At 32.7% G+C, this 19,092-nt stretch overlaps 1 long non-coding RNA gene across 1 annotated transcript; it reads right to left on the bottom strand.

Moving 5' to 3' along the window:
• Positions 1-15,639: 15,639 nt before the first annotated feature.
• LOC127719397 (uncharacterized) lies at positions 15,640-16,055 on the bottom strand. Its single transcript, XR_007990284.1, has 2 exons — positions 15,937-16,055; positions 15,640-15,687 (listed from the first exon to the last, which is right to left on the bottom strand). It is a non-coding gene; the product is annotated as an uncharacterized LOC127719397 (long non-coding RNA).
• Positions 16,056-19,092: the final 3,037 nt, after the last annotated feature.

Genomic DNA, 19,092 nt, shown 5'->3' with positions numbered 1-19,092 from the left:
AATTCCTCAGATAAACATGTACTTTGCCTGAAAGTATATTGACAGAGGCATATTTAATTTCAGTCAAAGTATATTTAACTGGGTAGTATTACTGAGTTTTGTAAAAATTTGAATGCAATTAAAACTCGTGGATCAGCATGTGAATATAAAAAAAAAACCAAACTGAAAATGTAGCCTTTATTTTTCAAGAAATACAAGCAATCAAAAATTTAGAAGCACATAATGTACGTAAAAGCCACAATAGAAAGGATTTATAGGATGTCTCCGGCTTCATTATTACTGTTACAATTATTTCACTTCGTCAGTATGAATCTTTTACGATGTAATACGCTTGTTGTGTCGTTTTGTTACTTTATTTCATTCTGCATATCGAGACAAAATAATTTCTGCTAAAAACAATAATAGGTGAATTCATATGTTTACCATAATTTAAACGGAAATGGGCATATACGTACGGTTGCCTATAATTGCTTATATCCACTTCATTTGAACATCGGTGGAAAGTTGTCTCATTGGCAATAATACCCCATCTCCTTATTTCTATATAGCAATAACATGTTATTTCAAAACAAAATTCTCGAACTTGGAGTTTTGCTAGAGCTAGAGAGGTCATAATCACGTTTTGGTTGTGTGTTCAATTTTTCAGTTTTCTATTCAATGTTTTAAAGACGCTTGTTTGTCATCTGTTGTTTTTTCCAATATTTTGTCTGTTATTTCTTTAACATAAGGTTTTTGCTTGCTTCCTTGGTTTCTTTGCCCAATGGTTGAATGCTCAATATGATTTATGTCAATATTGATTTTTGAACCGAACTATTAAATGTGAACTTATCAGCATGAAAGTCTCTTCTTACTATCAAGGGCACGATTGGGTTATTAGGTTTTACCCTTATAATGACTGTAGGCATATACATTTTCTGCCACAAATATTATGGGATGTTAAATCTGATCTGATGTTTTTGTAGTGTAAATTAACTAAATTTATAATGACAACTGTTGATTAAAGACAAAATAGCAAGGATGTAAACTACAGGTCATCGTACTAACCCTAACAATAAAAAACATGCATTCCGTATACAAGCCTATAACATGGCCCAGGATAACACAAAATAATTCAAAAGAGAATAACTAATGGCCTGGTTTATGCTAACGAAATCAAATCACCTTCGTTAGACCAAACGACAAAAAAGGGGGCATAAGTGTCAACAATGGTACAAATAGTACCGTGTAAAGAGATACGATATTATTTTAACGATTTTAAGCAAAAACAGTGATACTTTTCACATCAAAAGGAGGATGAACATGCCTTTTACACATCCCCTTAATCCGCCATTGGCTCCTCGGATAAGTAGTTATTCAGTACAAATACATCTGACAACCAACGCTTCAAGACATTAAGGGCCTCATCAGATTATAGTTACTACATGATCCTAGATATTCCCAAGCTGTAATGTTGTTGATTGCAATAGTGTGTGTATCTTTATTATATAATGCAGATGTGACATAATCGGTATGCTTTTTTTTATATCTGAAATCATTATATATCTTTATTCTGTCAAACCTTTGCAATTACAATGGTATACAGATACTACATGACATCAATAAATAGACATAAATACATGAATACACAGAGCAAAATATGTACACTATTTACAATTATACTGATCGTATTTAGCCATACATGGGAATTTATATATTTAATAAAAATACACAGTTTTCTCATTTAAGATTTTTTGTTTAAATTCATAACTTCCTTAAACATCAATATATTTGGGCGAGATACATACATTTTATCAATACACATGTTTCTATTTTCTGACATTTCTTTACACTTCATATTATAATGAAACTCATCTCCAAGATATTTTGAATTACACAATTTACAAGTTCGTCTATCTCGTTGAATATTTGTCCATCTCCCTATCTCAATAGGTAATTTATGGTTAATGGTTCTAAATTTGCATAAAGTGTAAATATCACGAAATTCTAAAATATCAAAATAGTTCTCAAAGCCAAGAGTATCCTTAAAAATTCGATAATTTAATGTCTTCGAACATGCTTGCACATTTGAAAACCATGTTTGTTGAAACTGATCTTGAAGTGATTTTCTAATTGTATTCTTTAACCAAATGTCACTAATACTTGTTTGAGATAACCACACAAAAGATAATCCCGTTTCATTAAAAGTAGATTCAACATGATTTAACCAACTAAATATTACATCATTTTCATTTGACAGCTTATACAGTAGTTTATAAATGGTAGCTGATAATTTAGTCGGCTTACCACATACTAATTTCACCCAAAAACGATATCATACGGACTTTAATATCTAAATTTATGGGATATTGTCCAAGTTCACCATATATAACACAATTTTGGGTAGAAGACTTTAAGTGCAGAAGAAGCTTACAGAATCTTATTTGAATTCTCTCCAGAATGTCGTTATTCCCAAATCCCCAAATTTCACAACCGTACAATAAGACCGGTCTCACTAATTTGTCAAATAAATCTAATTGGCAACTAATAGATTAGCCATGTTTTCTCCCCCTTTTGATCACCTCATACATTGCCTTTGTTTTGAATAAACATTGAATGACAAACTTTTTTCTTATGTGACGTTTACATTTTCTGACGTCAGACACGCGAAGCAATGAATGTGGTTTTTAATTTGATAGATGCTTTTGTGCTTTTTTGTAAATAATTGCTTGTTTTGATATTGTAACACAGTGATGACTGCTGTACCCATATTTTGACTATTTTATTTATAATGTCTGTTTTGTTCACACATCGTTGTAAATATAACGGAATTTGATAAGACTGTCGTACAAGTGAGAGGTTTAGCGCTATAAAACCAGGTTCAATCCACCATTTTCTACATTTGAAAATGCCTGTACCAAGTCAGGAATATGACAGTTGTTGTCCATTCGTTTGATGTGTTTTGTCATTTGATTTTGCCATGTGATTAGGGACTTTCCGATTGAATTTTCCTCGGAGTTCAGTATTTTTGTGATTTTACTTTTTTTTTTTGTAGCTTTTTCTGCTATGTGTTTTCTACAGTATCTAAATGTGCCATTTCGGGAAAAATAGATCCCAAGATAGTTAAATTCTTGAACGATATCTATGACAGAGTTATTATATGTAAAACTAAGATTTTTGGGTTGTCTACCATTACTAAAAATTACAGTTTAAACGATAAAAGTTAATATGAAATAACAGATGTAAATTTGCAAGATAAAAAAAGTAATTTTGAATCATTTATTTTTTATTGCAGTATTGTGCGCCTTTTTCTATTTTTGAAGACAAAATTGATTTTGTGCCCATAAAAATATAATGTAAATATACTAAAAAAAATACCAAATTCCAAGGTAAGTTCAAAAAGGGGAAGAAATAAAAAACTGACAAAATCAAACGTTATTAACCTATGGAACAAACGAAAAACTACTGTCATATTTCCGACTTAGTACAGGCATGTTTCGAAGAAAATGGGGTAAAACCTTTTTTTATGGATAGATAAACCTCCCACTTAAAGGACAGTTATTTATATTTCCGTTATATTCACAAAATTGGTAGAGCAATGGAGGATATATTGCAATCACTTTGTCCATCCGTTCGCTCGTCCGTCCGTCAGTCCGTCCGCCTGTCTTTTTGTCATGCAATACTTTGAAATAAAAGTAGGCGTATGATTAAACACTGCAATCTGGTTTTATTACATTGGTTGCAATGACTTTCCTTGATTTCCAGTGAAATAAAAAAGTGATAAATTCACATGTTAAATAAATCCGATAATTTCACTTCTCTGACGTCATACAACAATGGGTGTTGTCAGGACATTGTTGATGACGTTGCATCAAACAATTGAGAATGCGCTGATAAAGATATAGCTACTTTCATGTTTTACTTTATTTACTCTAACAAGTTTAAAAAGTACATGGTCAATGTAATGAAGTTAATACTAATCCAATAATTAAGATATCGAAAAATATTCAACCCGTGACCACAAAACACTGATAATTACCTCATGAAGTGCGCGCATACGTGAATTTATGTGCTGTTTTGTCACGCGTTCAATATTTTTCTATATTGAATTCTCGGATTAGTTATTCTATAATTAGCATCAAAGGAAACAGTTTTGACAATATCTATTGATTACGATATACAAAATTGATAACCACAAAAGAACAGGCGTACAAACAAAGTCGAAAAACGATAAACAGCAGGTCAATATAGCGTGATTTAGTACACGAAGGGTTAAAATTTGGCCCTAAGATTTTGATGTTTTTTTAATCCGGCCAAATACAACAAATTTCACATAGAAATTGTTGTAATGTTAATGTTAATACAAAAAAAAACTTCATTTTGGCACATTATATTATATATGACGAAGATTCGGCTCCTTAAGTATGCATTCTTTGTGTTTTAACGTCAGATTTGGTCAAATTTTTGATAATTCTTAAATGGTTTTAGCATAATTTACTTTTGCCGCCACCCATATTCCAGAAGGTTTTGTGTCTAAGGATTCAATATCATCCTTGGCAACTTTTGTTTACAGAACATTTTGGATCCTAGGTTGCGGCCAATGGTTTCCTCAAGCTTTAAGTCATTATATTTTGACAATATATCCAATATGTGTTGATTTTGAAGCCAAGAATGTACTCTTATAAAGAGATTTATTTTAACAAAGAAGTAAGGATTTTGAAATACATCAATTTAAGAACCAAATTAAGGCCATTATGAAAATTTTATACTAGTTCAAATTCAGGGTCATATTTGGCCTAAAGTGAACCTTGTCCAAATGGAGATATAGGAAAGTAAGCATCTGATGTAACTCATGTATCATCCATTCATGCGAATCTACTCAGTAAAAACATCTCTGTAGAGAATTGGAAACCATCAAGAAATTTACAAATCCAATAAATCAAGGTTTAAGACATAAGTCCAGAAAAAGATTCATCATTTCGGCCAATCTATTCGTGGTGGTGACAGATAAACTCATAGTATGTCGATTTCAGACGTTTTTCGTCAAAACCCTGTAAGGGCAGTTTTAACAATTTTGTGTCGGAAACGATGTTTGTCAAACGTCAATACGACAAACAATATAAAAAGACATACATTCGTCATCGAAATGTCTCGAAAAAAGTCTGCACCGAAAAGTGTTGGGTTGCTCTCATCTTTAATGTATCTATCGTCTAGTCAAGTGCACTCCTCTCTAATCTAACATCTATTGTTGTGTCAAGTGCACTCCTCCCTTATCTAACATCCGTCGTTGTGTCAAGTGCATTCCTCCCTAATCTAACATCTATCGTTGTGTCAAGTGCACTTCTTCTTAATCTAACATCTATCGTTGTGTCAAGTGCACTCCTCCCTAATCTAACAACTATCGTTGTGTCAAGTGCACTCCTCCCTAATCTAACATATATCGTTGTTTCAAATGCACTCCTCCCTAATCTTACATCTAACAGGTGTAGGTTTGCTTGCATTGTTTTGCAATAGTTTAGACATATTGGCCTTTGTTAGTCTTGTATGCTTTTTAATTTTTTAGTTCATTTATATGTTTTGGAGTTAAGTGTGACGTCCATTTTCACTGAACTAGTACACATTTTTGTTAAGGGACCAGCTGAAGACCGACTCCGGGTGCGGGATTTTCTCGCTGTGTTGAAGAACCATTGGTGACCGTCGGCTGTTTTCTGCTCTTTGGTCGGGTTGTTGTCTCTTTGATTTGACGTAGCTAGGTACTTATACATCCCGTCAATGTGTTTGTATTATCTTTCATTTTTGCTGGTGTGTTTTGTATATGCGACTTTTTGTGTTTCTGTGGTTCTTATAACGTGACTCTGTACTTTAAAAGATCCCGTCATCATGTTATTGTTCTATTATATGTCATTATGTTATTGTTCTATTATATGTCATTATGTTATTGTTACATTATAAATTTTAAAATACTTTGAACGACAAACGACAAATTTATTTTACTCCCGTAGTGGTATTAACCATATGTGGATTCTTAAAAATTCTAAAGAACTTCTAGACAATTTTAAATCTCGGTCTATTTCTGAAATTAATTCTAACATAACTTTTGATTTTTTAACCCTGTATACCAACATTCTCCATGTGAAATTATAAAATTGTTTTGAATAAACATTGAATGACAAAATTTCTTCTTAAGTGACGTTTACATTTTTTGACGTCAGACACGCGAAGCAATGAATGTGGTTTTTAATTTGATAGATGCTTTTGTTCTTTTTTGTAAATAATTGTTTGTTTTGATATTGTAACACAGTGATGACTGCTGTACCCATATTTTGACTATTTTATTTATAATGTCTGTTTTGTTCACACATCGTTGTAAATATAACGGAATTTGATAAGACTGTCGTACAAGTGAGAGGTTTAGCGCTATAAAACCAGGTTCAATCCACCATTTTCTACATTTGAAAATGCCTGTACCAAGTCAGGAATATGACAGTTGTTATCCATTCGTTTGATGTGTTTTGTCATTTGATTTTGCCATGTGATTAGGGACTTTCCGATTGAATTTCACTCGGAGTTCAGTATTTTTGTGATTTTACTTTTTGATACGTTCCCCATTTCCATTCTCGATTTTATGTCACATTAGTATGAAGTATGTTCTTTATATTGTGAAATACATTAGGTTTAAAATACTAAAAATTTATCTTGGAAAGAAACAAAAGACTATTTTATTGTTAACAAAATAGAAAATGTTTCTTTTCATCCGTCTTAAACTATAATTTTCTTCTGACATAAATATCTTTAAAATCAAATAGTCAACAATGAAATAATATATTATTCTAGCGTATTGTACGTAATGAAATTTTTAAGAGATTGATAAAGAATAGAGAAAAAGACGCTGCAGATTTTAACACAGATGTGTCATGCTAGTAAGGTATTCAACATCAAACATTGAAATTTGACATATGTAACATGCTATATTCACCATTTATACATCCTTACATTGGTTTAGTGCATTTATACTCTGTTTGCACTACTATAACTTTCACAATACATGAACACATAAAACATTTAAGATGATATAATGTGATTGTTTTATTACTCTTTGTCCATATAATTGGTTTTTAATGGCAGTATTTCAAACCAATATGTCAAAAAGATATTGCATTTAAATTGACAATGTTAGTTCTTTGCGAAGTCTTCCAACTGTTTGACAATTAACAATAAAAACAAAGTAATACATAAATCAATATAGGAAAGGCAATTTTATATATTTGTTAATTAGATAACTCTCAACCAAAGACCAAAAGGGCACTTTTGTGAGTAGCCACAGGACACGGTCATCATATCGTATGTGTCGGCTGTAAAAGGCTCTGGTGACAGAAAAAGTATAACAAAAATACCAAAATTCAAGGTAAATTCAAAAAGGGAAAGTCCTAAAAGGGTGGCATTGAGTATATGCATGTAAGTTTTCCCTTCATGTAATGCATTGTCGTTTTTCTTTCTTTTTTGCATATTTTATTTAGTTGTGTTGTAAAAGAGAGGCAAAAGATACCAAAGGGACATTCAGACCCATAAGTGCTTTTGGTGGTAAGAGAAGAAGTAATGTTGTGTCGATTTCAGATGTTTTTCCTCAAAACCCGAAGTAGCAGCTTTTTGTGTCAAAAACGATGATGAGTACAACGTCAATACGACAATAACCAAACAACAATATGCAAACACATGTATTTGCTAACACACTGTAGTTAAAATATGTTTTCAAACAATGAAATGTTGGAATGCTGTCATGTTTAAGGTATTTAACATCTGTCGTCGTGTCGAATGCATTCCTTCCTTATCTAATAGGTGCCATTTTGCGTACATCACAGTTATTTTTGTATTGTTTTGCAATATGGTAGCCAAATAATGTCTCATTGTTATGCAGTCTGTTCTTAGTTTTGAAATGATAAGACTTTATTTAAGAAAGAAAAAAAAGACTATTTTATTGTAAAAAACCGAATATGTTTCTTTTCATCTGTCTTACAATATAATTTTCTTCTGACATCGGTATCTTTAAAATCAGATAGTCAATATGAATAAAATATATTCTTCTAAAGTATTGTATGTAATGAGATTTTTAAGAGACTGATAAAAAATACAGTAAGACAAGCTGCAGATTTTAACACAGGCATGTCTTGCTGGTAAGATATTCAATACAAAACATTTAAATTTGAACATTATATCTAAAATATTTATCAGGTATTAAATATTCAATTTCAACATTCAACATGCAATATTCAACATTCAATTTCAATATTGAACATGCGATATTAAACATTCATCATGCCATCAGTTGATTGGTGCATGTATACTCTGTTTGCACTACTATAACTTTCACAAAACATGAACACGTAAAACATTTAAGATGATATAATGTGAATTGGATTATTACTTTATGTCCATATAATTGGTTTTTAGTTGCAGTATTTCAAACCAATATGTCAAATGAATATTGCTTTTAAATTGACAATATTAGCTCTTTGCAATGTCATCCAACTGTTTGACAATTAACAATGAAAACAAAGTAATTCATAAAGCAGTATAGGATAGTAAATTTTATATATTTGCCAATGAGATAACTCTAAACCAAAGACCAAAAGGACAAGTTTGTGAGTAAATATAGGTCACGGTATGATCTTCATCATACCGTTTCGTCGGCTGATTTGGTACAGGACTTTGCAGAAGAAAATGGTGCGATTAACCTGGTTTTATAGCTTACTAAACCTTCTACTTGTATAACAGTTGGTTATAGTACCGTTATATTGACAACATTGGGCGAGAAACCCACACAGACATAAAATGTAAATGTGACAATAATTTGGATCTAGCTGCCCAAACTGTGTAAAAATACATCACCGACACGCAACACAACTTACTAAAAACTTCAAACCAACATACTATTAAATCTATAAAAGACGCCACCAAAAGCGTTCATGTAGTTGATAGTAAATTTGACAAAAACGCCAACGAAAATGTGTTTGTAGTTGATAGTAAATTGACAAAGACGCCGATAAAAAAGTTTTTGGAGTTGAAAGTACATACTGTATATAGGATACACTATCTGGATTTATTACAAATTAAGTAAAATATGAAACCAAATGAATGACAAAATTTGAATGAAATTATGAAAAACCAGTGGTCTGTTTTAAAACTGAATCATAAACAATAAAGGCAACAGTAGTATACCGCTGTTCAAAAGTCAAAAATCGATTGATAGAAAACAAAACCGGGTTACAAACTGAAACCGAAAGAAACATATCAACTATAAGAGGAAAACAAAGGAACAACAGAAACACTGAAGTGTAACAAAAACAAACGCCAACATACATAGAAACGAACTATTTGATAACAACTGCCATATTCTTGACTTGGTACAGGACGTTTTTAGAAAAAAATGGTGTGTTGAACCTGGTTTTATGGCTAGCCAAATTTCCCGCTTATATGGCAATGTTTAAAAATATCAAAGTGTGAATAAAGAATGACAACAAATACAATTACTCTTTAATTGCGCGATAAATCTTTCTAAATACTTCCTGAAAATCAAAACTTTCAGTACATTACAGGTCATAATACTCACAAATAAATCTGTTCAAACTATGATTGTACAATTCTTTCAATCAGCAGTTAATGTGTTCCTTATCACTGTTTAGAATAAAATTTAGTACAAATAAATTAAGAAGACAACACAGATTAACATTACTGACACATTTTTGCGTCTTTTTATTTCTAAAACAAACAACACTTAACCTTGAGTATGCAATAAACAAATATAAAATGTTATAAAGGTTAAATGATATCTTTCTGTAAGAATCTCACCTGCATATCAATTTAATTTATTGGTACATTTGATATGAAATAAATAATTAATCCATACAAGTTGATTTATCGTTAAAATCAATTATATCAAGACATGTTCATAAAATTGAGAATGGAAATGGGGAATGTGTCAAAGAGACAACAACCCGACCATAGAGCAGACAACAGCCGAAGGCCACCAATGGGTCTTCAATGCAGCGAGAAACACCCGCACCCGGAGGCGTCCTTCAGCTGGCCCCTAAACAATGTTTAATTAGTTTTATTCTTTTAACATATTAGCAATTGAAAACGTTCACGCATTTGGTTTGATGTATTTTTGATTACTTCATTGCAAATAAATATAAATTTACATGGTAAAATTAATTAGAAAAGTTTACTTATTGTATTACAGAAACTCAACAAATATACCAGGCTTATCATTTTTTTTTTTTTTTTTTTGCCATTTGATTGGGGACTTTCCTTTTGGAATTTTCCTCGGAGTTCAGTATTTTTGTGATTTTACTTTTTTTTATATATTAATAAGATATGATTATTTTAGTTATATTAGTTATATTAATCATGATAGTTTACAATAAAGGCTTTTTGTTTTCAGCATGTTTAACATACTGTTAAATGAAGGGTAAAATAATAGAATAATAACTTCAGGTTACATTAATGTATCTGTTGTTTTTTTTTCATGATAACCATGATAACAATATAGCTAGTATTGTAAATGTTAATATGCTGAAAACATTTTGCCAAGCTGATTAAACCAGTAGTGCACAAATGTCTTTTAAGGACACTTCCAGATCTTGTGACGAATCTTGATTTGTGCAGATTACTCATCTGTGGGTTAATTTTCTACACAGAATCGAAATTGTTTTCTGAATCTAACTAATTCAAACGTTGAACACTGAAATACTCATTGGAGTTACAAAGGATTAACTCTTTTATTTACAATAGTGCAAAATTTATCTTTTATACATTTTGAATATTTCATTTATTGGGAAGAGGCCGGTGGCATTGAGTGTATACATGTAAGTTTTCATTTCATGTCATGCATTGTCGTTTTGCTTTCTTTTTGCATATTTAATTAAGTTGTCTCGTTAATTTTAGGAAAAGATCGAGTATTTTTTCCAATACAAATGATGGAGGAGAGCATTTATTTTCATTATCATCTATATATACCACCTATGAAAGTTTGGACAAAATTAGTCACACAAATTTGATATTATATAATGCTGCAGTTTATCGGGGGGAAAGGACATTAAAGATATACTTGTATGTAATGAAAATAAATGCTCTCCTTCATCATACGTATTGGATATAATACTAGATCTGTTTTATAAATACACCCACTTTGCTGGCCATTCATCAAGACATTAAGAGTGTATCGACTGTGTTTATTTCTGGTAATATTTGATCATCTGTCAATTTCTACCATTGAATCCATGTGAAAATTCATTCAATGTTTTATATATCTAACAATTGGTTGGGAATATGTTTTGAACTATACGAGCTTCCACTTACATAATAACTAGCACAACCGGAGAACGACTGACACTGTATGAATTGTATGGTCACCATCACGTATTGATGGCGGTTGATGCATGTAATTTAGTTTGGATTTTGTGTTTTCCTCAGGTTTTGCTTGTTGCATTGATATATAGATATAGAAAGATGTGGTATGAGTGCCAATGAGACAACTCTCCATCCAAGTTACAATTTATAAAAGTAAACCATTATAGGTCAAGGTACGGCCTTCAACACGGAGCATTGGCTCACACCGAACAGCAAGCTATAAAGGGCACCACAAAATTACTAGTTTAAAACCATTCAAACGGAAAAACCAACGGTCTAATCTATATAAAAACGAGAAACGAGAAACACGTATGAATTACATAAACAGACGACAACTACTGTAATCAGATTCCTGACTTAGGACAGGTGCAAACATTTGCAACGGGATTAAACGTTTTGATGGTACCAAACCTTCTCCCTTTTCTGAAATAATAGTATAACATCACAACTTAGAAAAACACACTATAGAATATCAATTGGAAGGCTTAACTCAATCAAAAAACGTAAATTAACACACAATGAACGAATAAATTTGACCTGTGACACCTGAATGCAAATACACTGTTAATAAAAAAATTACAAGGGATAAATAATTAAAGTCAAAAGTAAATAAACAGGTTTAAACAAAGTTAAAGTATGATATCACTGTGAAATTTCAAACAATTTTAAGAAAATCATCACCTTTGAAGAAACCTGCGTCATATTATACACAGGTAAATGACAATAATTTTGTTGTTAAGTATACTACTTCTTCTGTGTGTATAAAATCTTCCGTTTAGGAATACAAAGAAATTTCTTTAATATCAATAAAACTAATCTAACACTTGGTCCATAAATGGTGAATATCAACAATAAAAATTTAAATTAGTGCTAGATAAAACTTCCTGTACAGGTCCAAGAACAGCATCTAAGGAAAAATGAAATAATTTTGATGTTCATAGTACGAAGAAGTGAAAATTTGTAGTAAATTAAATACCAAATAATCAAAGCTAGTTTATAGACAAGGTGTTTATTTTAATCGATTTATATTTCGAGATTTGAAGACCGATAAACTACTTTCGCCTCAATTGAACACGCAGAGCAGAGTTTGACATTTAATCCTGGTACCTATGATAAGTTTATTTAAGTATTTTTGTTTAAAATCATATCCGATTATAATAGTCAAAAGAAAAGATCAAAAACACTGATGATAGAAAATGGGGTATTTTTTTCAAGATTGATTTAAAAGATGATAATTCACATAAATAAGTACCGTTTGTAGCATCAAAACGCTAAACGAAACGGTAAAAAATAAGTTGGACAGGGTTCGACTTAGACCAGGAGCAGAACCACCGGGGTCCGAGAAAGAGGGGACGTAATTGTCAAACATGGTGCAATTAGCGACGTGCGAAGAGATGCGAAATTAAAAAAAAATCTTAGCAAAAAATTGATATTTTTCAGATCAAAGGAAAGGGGCGTACGCCTTCTACACACATCTGAATCCGCCACTGACTCCTCTGATCTGTATTTAGTACAAAAACTTCTGACAACCAACCGTTTCGTCGGAAAGTTAGGTCCCATCAGATTGTTGTCATCAGATAATCCTAACTCTTCCCAACTGTAATGTTGTTTACAATTGTGTTTGTTTCTTAATCATGTAATGCATTTGTGACATGATCGGTATGGTGTTTTTTAATGTCTGAAATCTTTTCAAAGATAAAACTGATAATTTGAAATAATTGATGAAAATTGCAAAATGAAAAAAAATTTTCAATCATTGTAATTTATTGCAGTATTGTGATCCTCATTTTATTTAATAGGCAAACTTGATTTTGTTCCGCTGAAATATAATGCAATGCAGAGTTAACGACAATCTACAATTCAAAATTTATATTATACACCCACTTTAAGTGTCAGAATTAATCTAGGCAAAAAATAATAATAAAACCCACTAACTCTAAGGTCAATTTAAAATGGGGAAGTCTATATAAACTGACAAAATCAAACGTTAGACTTTATCAACCAACGGAAGAAATGGAGAACAACTGTCATAATTCTGACTTGGTTCAGGAATTTTCAAAAGAAAAGGGTGGGTTAAACATCGTTTCATAGATAGTTAAATTTCCCACTTGTATGACAGTTATTTTTAGTTCCGTTATTTTAACAAAATTGGATGAGATATTGAACAATGGAGGCAATATTGCAATCACCTTGTCCATGCGTTCGTCCGTCCGTCCGTTTGTCATGTAATACTTTAAATTTAATGTAAGTGTATGATAAGCACGGCAATCTTGTTTTACTTGACCCTCACTAATTGTTTTATTACACACGATTTTGAGATATGTCATTTAGTTTCGATAAATGACCACTACTTATTTTAAAATGTTAAAACAGTCCATCTTCGTAATTTACTACTACTACAAAAAGAAATTGAGCGATTATCAACAAAAAGTTTTGTAAATATCACTTGGAAAAATATATACCATAGTTTACCGACTCGTGAAAAGGTCTTCGTCTCACTTTGTTGCTCTCTTATTGACATATAGCCAAGATTATCGCATTGGTATCTCTAATAGGGAGCAAAGCGACATTGCCATTCAGAAGAGAACAATTAGCAATAAAAGAGGAACAGTTATGAATGTCAATTTATGGGACTTGTGCTAATGTCAAGGTTCACATAGGACAACGATTCCTTAAATTAAATTGAATGTCACATACAAAACATAACAAGGTTCCGTCGATATACTATCAAATTAAAGTTAGTGTACAAAGATCAGTTATTATTTACTACCATTGGGTCGATACCGCTGCTGGTGGAATATTAGTCCCCTATTGTACCAACAACTAAGTGGTCAGTGCTTCGGTACTGAAAGGATTTGAACAAACATTTTAAAGTCCACTTTGATGAATTGAAAATCCTACTCCCTCAGGAAAATTGATCCTAGATGAATTTTGTATTGTTTCGGGTCCCTTCTGGCGATATATATCTTTTCGCGTTGTAAGGTCTCATCATCCATCCTTGGCTTTAAATGTTTGTGATCGAGTGTTCCTGTTAAAGGTTAGTGAAAAAAGCACTTTGAAAGCATGACATAAATAAGGTGTTATTTTCATTTACATTCATAAGGTCGATGCCATTGATCTTGCACTGTTAGTCTTCAAGGGCTTCATCAGTCAGGAGCCAGTGCCTTGGGACTTACATAGTTTTTTTAAAAAAATTCTTAAATTCATCGTTGATAAAATAAAAGTATAACAAACATACCGAACTCGAATACAATTTCACAAATGGTGAGTCAATAAAAACTGACAAAATCAAACACTATCAATATACAGAACAAGTAAAAAATAACTGCCATATAATGACTTGATACATGCATTTTCCGAAAAAAATGAATTAAGAATTTTCTAAGCAGCTAAATTTCCGAATACCTCAGGAAAAAGAGGATTAAATACAAAAGGGATATTCAAACTCTTAAGAGTCGATCGATGATACACGGACAAAGCCATGACAAAAACAAACCGAAATAAAGAAAGACAAACAACAGATTACAAAACACACCATAGAAAACTAAAGACTGAGCAATACTTACAATAGATGAATTATTATTATTTCTTATGTATGTTTTTTTTGTCATCTTTATCCGAACAAGTTTATGTGTTATTCATTTCTGGCTTTCAAATGTTTTGGTTAGAACGTTCCCTATGTGGGTACATCCAGAAATGTTTTGGTTTGAACATTCCCTGTGTGGGTACATCCAGAAATGTTTTGGTTTGAACATTCCCTATGTGGTTACATCCAGAAATGTTTTGGTTTGAACGTTCCCTATGTGGGTACATCCAGAAATGTTTTGGTTAGAACATTCCCTATGTGGGTACCAAATGTTTTGGTGTGAACGTTCCTTGTGTGGGTATCAAATGTTTTGGTTTGAACATTCCCTGTGTGGGTACATCCAGAAATGTTTTGGTTTGAACGTTCCCTGTGTGGGTACCAAATGTTTTGGTTTCAACATTTCCTGTGTGGGTACATCCAGAAATGTTTTGGTTTGAACGTTAACATAAAACATTAAGTACCCAAACAGGGAATGTTCAAACCAAAACATTTGGTACCCACACAGAGAATGTTCAAACCAAAACATTTGGTACCCACACAGGGAATGTTCAAACCAAAACATTTGGTACCCACACAGAGAATGTTCAAAACAAGACATTTCTGGATGTACCCTGTGCTGGCTCGACCAGTCAGTTTAAACCAGGTGATTGGCTTTACTAAGAGATAAAACAATCAGGTGCTGACTTTTATTCTATCACCAATCCAAAAATGGTAAATAACTGAAAATACAAAATAAAGTACAATTTTACAATGTGTTAAATAATATAATTAAAGTTAATGATTCATCCGGTATGGAGTAGCGGCGTAGTCCGGGATGTAGCAATGCAATGCTCCGACACGGCGTAGTCCAGAATGTAGAAATGAAATACTTCCAATGTAAAAATAGGTAAATTAGACTTTTGTTGCACAGTTAAATGTATCACGCGCAATTTGAAGGCATCAATTAAACTATTTCAAATGTTACTCACGCTGTGGTTAGCCACAAATTGTGATTAAGAATGCATCCTGCGACAGTCCTTTATCCAGTGATGTGACGTGGCAAGGTTGATTTGCAAAAGACGGATGCGAGGCTACGGTAACAATAGAATGTTGTACGGTGAAGGCTAAATCAAATTCCGGAAAAATATAACTAATCGTGAATATAATTACATAAAATATATAGATAAATTAGGAGATCCAAGGCAACACATACCCACATAGGGAATGTTCAAACCAAAACATTTCTGGATGTACCAACAGAGGGAATGTTCCTCTTTTTCCTGGGGTATTCCAGAAATGTTTGAACATTCCCTGTGTGGGTACATCCAGAGTGTTTTGGTTAGAACATTCCCTATGTGGGTACCAAATGTTTTGATTTGAACGTTCACTATGTGGGTACATCCAGAAATGTTATGGTTTGAACGTTCCCTATGTGGGTACATCCAGAAGTGTTTTGATTTGAACATTCCCTATGTGGGTACCAAATGTTTTGGTTTGAACGTTCCCTATGTGGGTACCAAATTTTTTGGTGTGAACGTTCCCTGTGTGGGTACCAAATGTTTTGGTGTGAACGTTCCCTATGTGGGTACCAAATGTTTTGGTGTGAACGTTCCCTGTGTGGGTACCAAATGTTTTGGTTTGAACGTTCCCTATGTGGGTACATCCAGAAATGTTTTGGTTTGAACATTCCCTTAGTATGTACATCCAGAAATGTTTTGATTTGAACGTTCCCTATGTGGGTACATCCAGAAATATTTTGATTTGAACATTCCCTATACGGGTATATCCAGAAATGTTTTTGTTAGAACGTTCCCTATGTTGGTACATCCAGAAATGTTTTGGTTTGAACATTCCTTATGTGGGTACATCCAGAAATATTTTGGTTAGAACATTCCCTGTGTGGGTATATCCAGAAATGTTTTGGTTTGAACATTCCCTTAGTATGTACATCCAGAAATGTTTTGATTTGAACGTTCCCTATGTGGGTACATCCAGAAATATTTTGATTTGAACATTCCCTATACGGGTATATCCAGAAATGTTTTTGTTAGAACGTTCCCTATGTTGGTACATCCAGAAATGTTTTGGTTTGAACATTCCTTATGTGGGTACATCCAGAAATATTTTGGTTAGAACATTCCCTATGTGGGTACATCCAGAAATGTTTTGGTTAGAACATTTCCTATGTGGGTGCCAAATGTTTTGGTTTGAACGTTCCCTATGTGGGTACATCCAGAAATGTTATGGTTTGAACGTTCCCTATGTGGGTACATCAAGAAATGTTTTGATTAGAACATTCCCTATGTGGGTACCAAATGTTTTGGTTTGAACGTTCCATATGTGGGTACCAAATGTTTTGGTGTGAACGTTCCCTGTGTGGGTACCAAATGTTTTGGTGTGAACGTTCCTTGTGTGGGTACCAAATGTTTTGGTTTGAACGTTCCCTATGTGGGTACCAAATGTTTTGGTTTGAACGTTCCCTATGTGGGTACCAAATGTTTTGGTGTGAACGTTCCCTATGTGGGTACCAAATGTTTTGGTATGAACGTTCCCTGTGTGAGTACCAAGTGTTTTGGTTTGAACGTTCCCTATGTGGATACATCCAGAAATGTTTTGGTTTGAACATTCCCTGTGTGGGTATATCCAGGAATGTTTTGGTTTGAACATTCCCTATGTTGGTATATCCAGAAATGTTTTTGTTAGAACGTTCCCTATGTGGGTACATCCAGAAATGTTTTGGTTTGAACATTCCCTGTGTGGGTATATCCAGGAATGTTTTGGTTTGAACATTCCCTATGTTGGTATATCCAGAAATGTTTTGGTTTGAACATTCCCTATGTGGGTACATCAGGAAATGTTTTGGTTAAAACATTCCCTATGTGGGTACCAAATGTTTTGGTTTGAACGTTCCCTATGTGGGTACATCCAGAAATGTTATGGTCTGAACGTTCCCTATGTGGTTACATCCAGAAATGTTTTGATTTGAACGTTCCCTATGAGGGTACCAAATGTTTCGGTTTGAACGTTCCCTATGTGGGTACCAAATGTTTTGGTGTTAACGTTCCCTGTGTGGGTACCAAATGTTTTGGTTTGAACGTTCCCTATGTGGGTACCAAATGTTTTGGTTTGAACGTTCCCTATGTGGGTACCAAATGTTTTGGTGTGAACGTTCCCTATGTGGGTACATCCAGAAAAGCGCTCCAGACGTACGAAATTAATAAAGTAAAATGTTCATATATGAGTATTGATATAGTTTTGACAATATATATCGATTACAATAAATAAAATTGATTTCCCCTAAGTAATAGGTGTACAAACAAATTTGAAATACGATGAACAGAAGGTCGAGATAGCCTGATTTTGAACAGGCAAACTCATGTGGTGTAGTTGATGAGAGGCAACAGTAGTTTACCAATGTTCAAGTATTAAAGAATCATTCAGAACATACAAATCAAGGCAAAAACTTAGGTAATCGCATGAGTTCCAAGAGGGGCTATATAAGGTGCGTCAAAGGAATGAGGGTAAGCACCTAATGTAATTCATGTATCACCAAGCATATGAATACACTACGTAAAATGTGACAATAAAGAATTTGAAACAATCAGGATATTAACAAATCTGACATCTAGAGATCTAGGACTACAAAAATATATAGTTAGTTTTTTTTATAGAAAAAGATACATCGTTTCGGCCAATCTTTTCGTAATGATGACAGTAATGCTGTCTCGATTTTAGACATTTTTCCTCAAAACCTTGTAAAAGTAGATTTTGTGTCGGGAACGATGATAGATTAAAATTAATACGACAGCAACTAAATTACTATATTAAAAAACACGCATTCGTCAACAAATGTCTGCTAACAACGAAACATGTTGGATTGCTGTCATGTTTAAGGTATCTTACATCTGTCGTCGTGTCGAATGAATTCCTTCCTTATGCAACAGGTGTAGTTTTGTGTACATTACAATTATTTTTTCATTGTTTTGCAATAATGCAAATAAATAATGTAACATCATTGTGAAGTCTGTTCTTTATTTTATGAAATGAAATTGGTTTAGAATAATAAAAACTTTATTTGAAGAAAGAAATAAAAGTTATTGTTAAATAAAATATAAAATGTTTCTTTTCATCTGTCTTAAAATATA

Source organism: Mytilus californianus, unplaced genomic scaffold (genome assembly GCF_021869535.1).
Source record: "Mytilus californianus isolate M0D057914Y unplaced genomic scaffold, xbMytCali1.0.p SCAF_11, whole genome shotgun sequence".
In the NCBI taxonomy this organism is placed as follows: Eukaryota; Metazoa; Mollusca; class Bivalvia; order Mytilida; family Mytilidae; genus Mytilus; species Mytilus californianus.
Note: the sequence above shows the minus strand (reverse complement) of the source record. Positions and strands in the feature narration are given on the sequence as shown.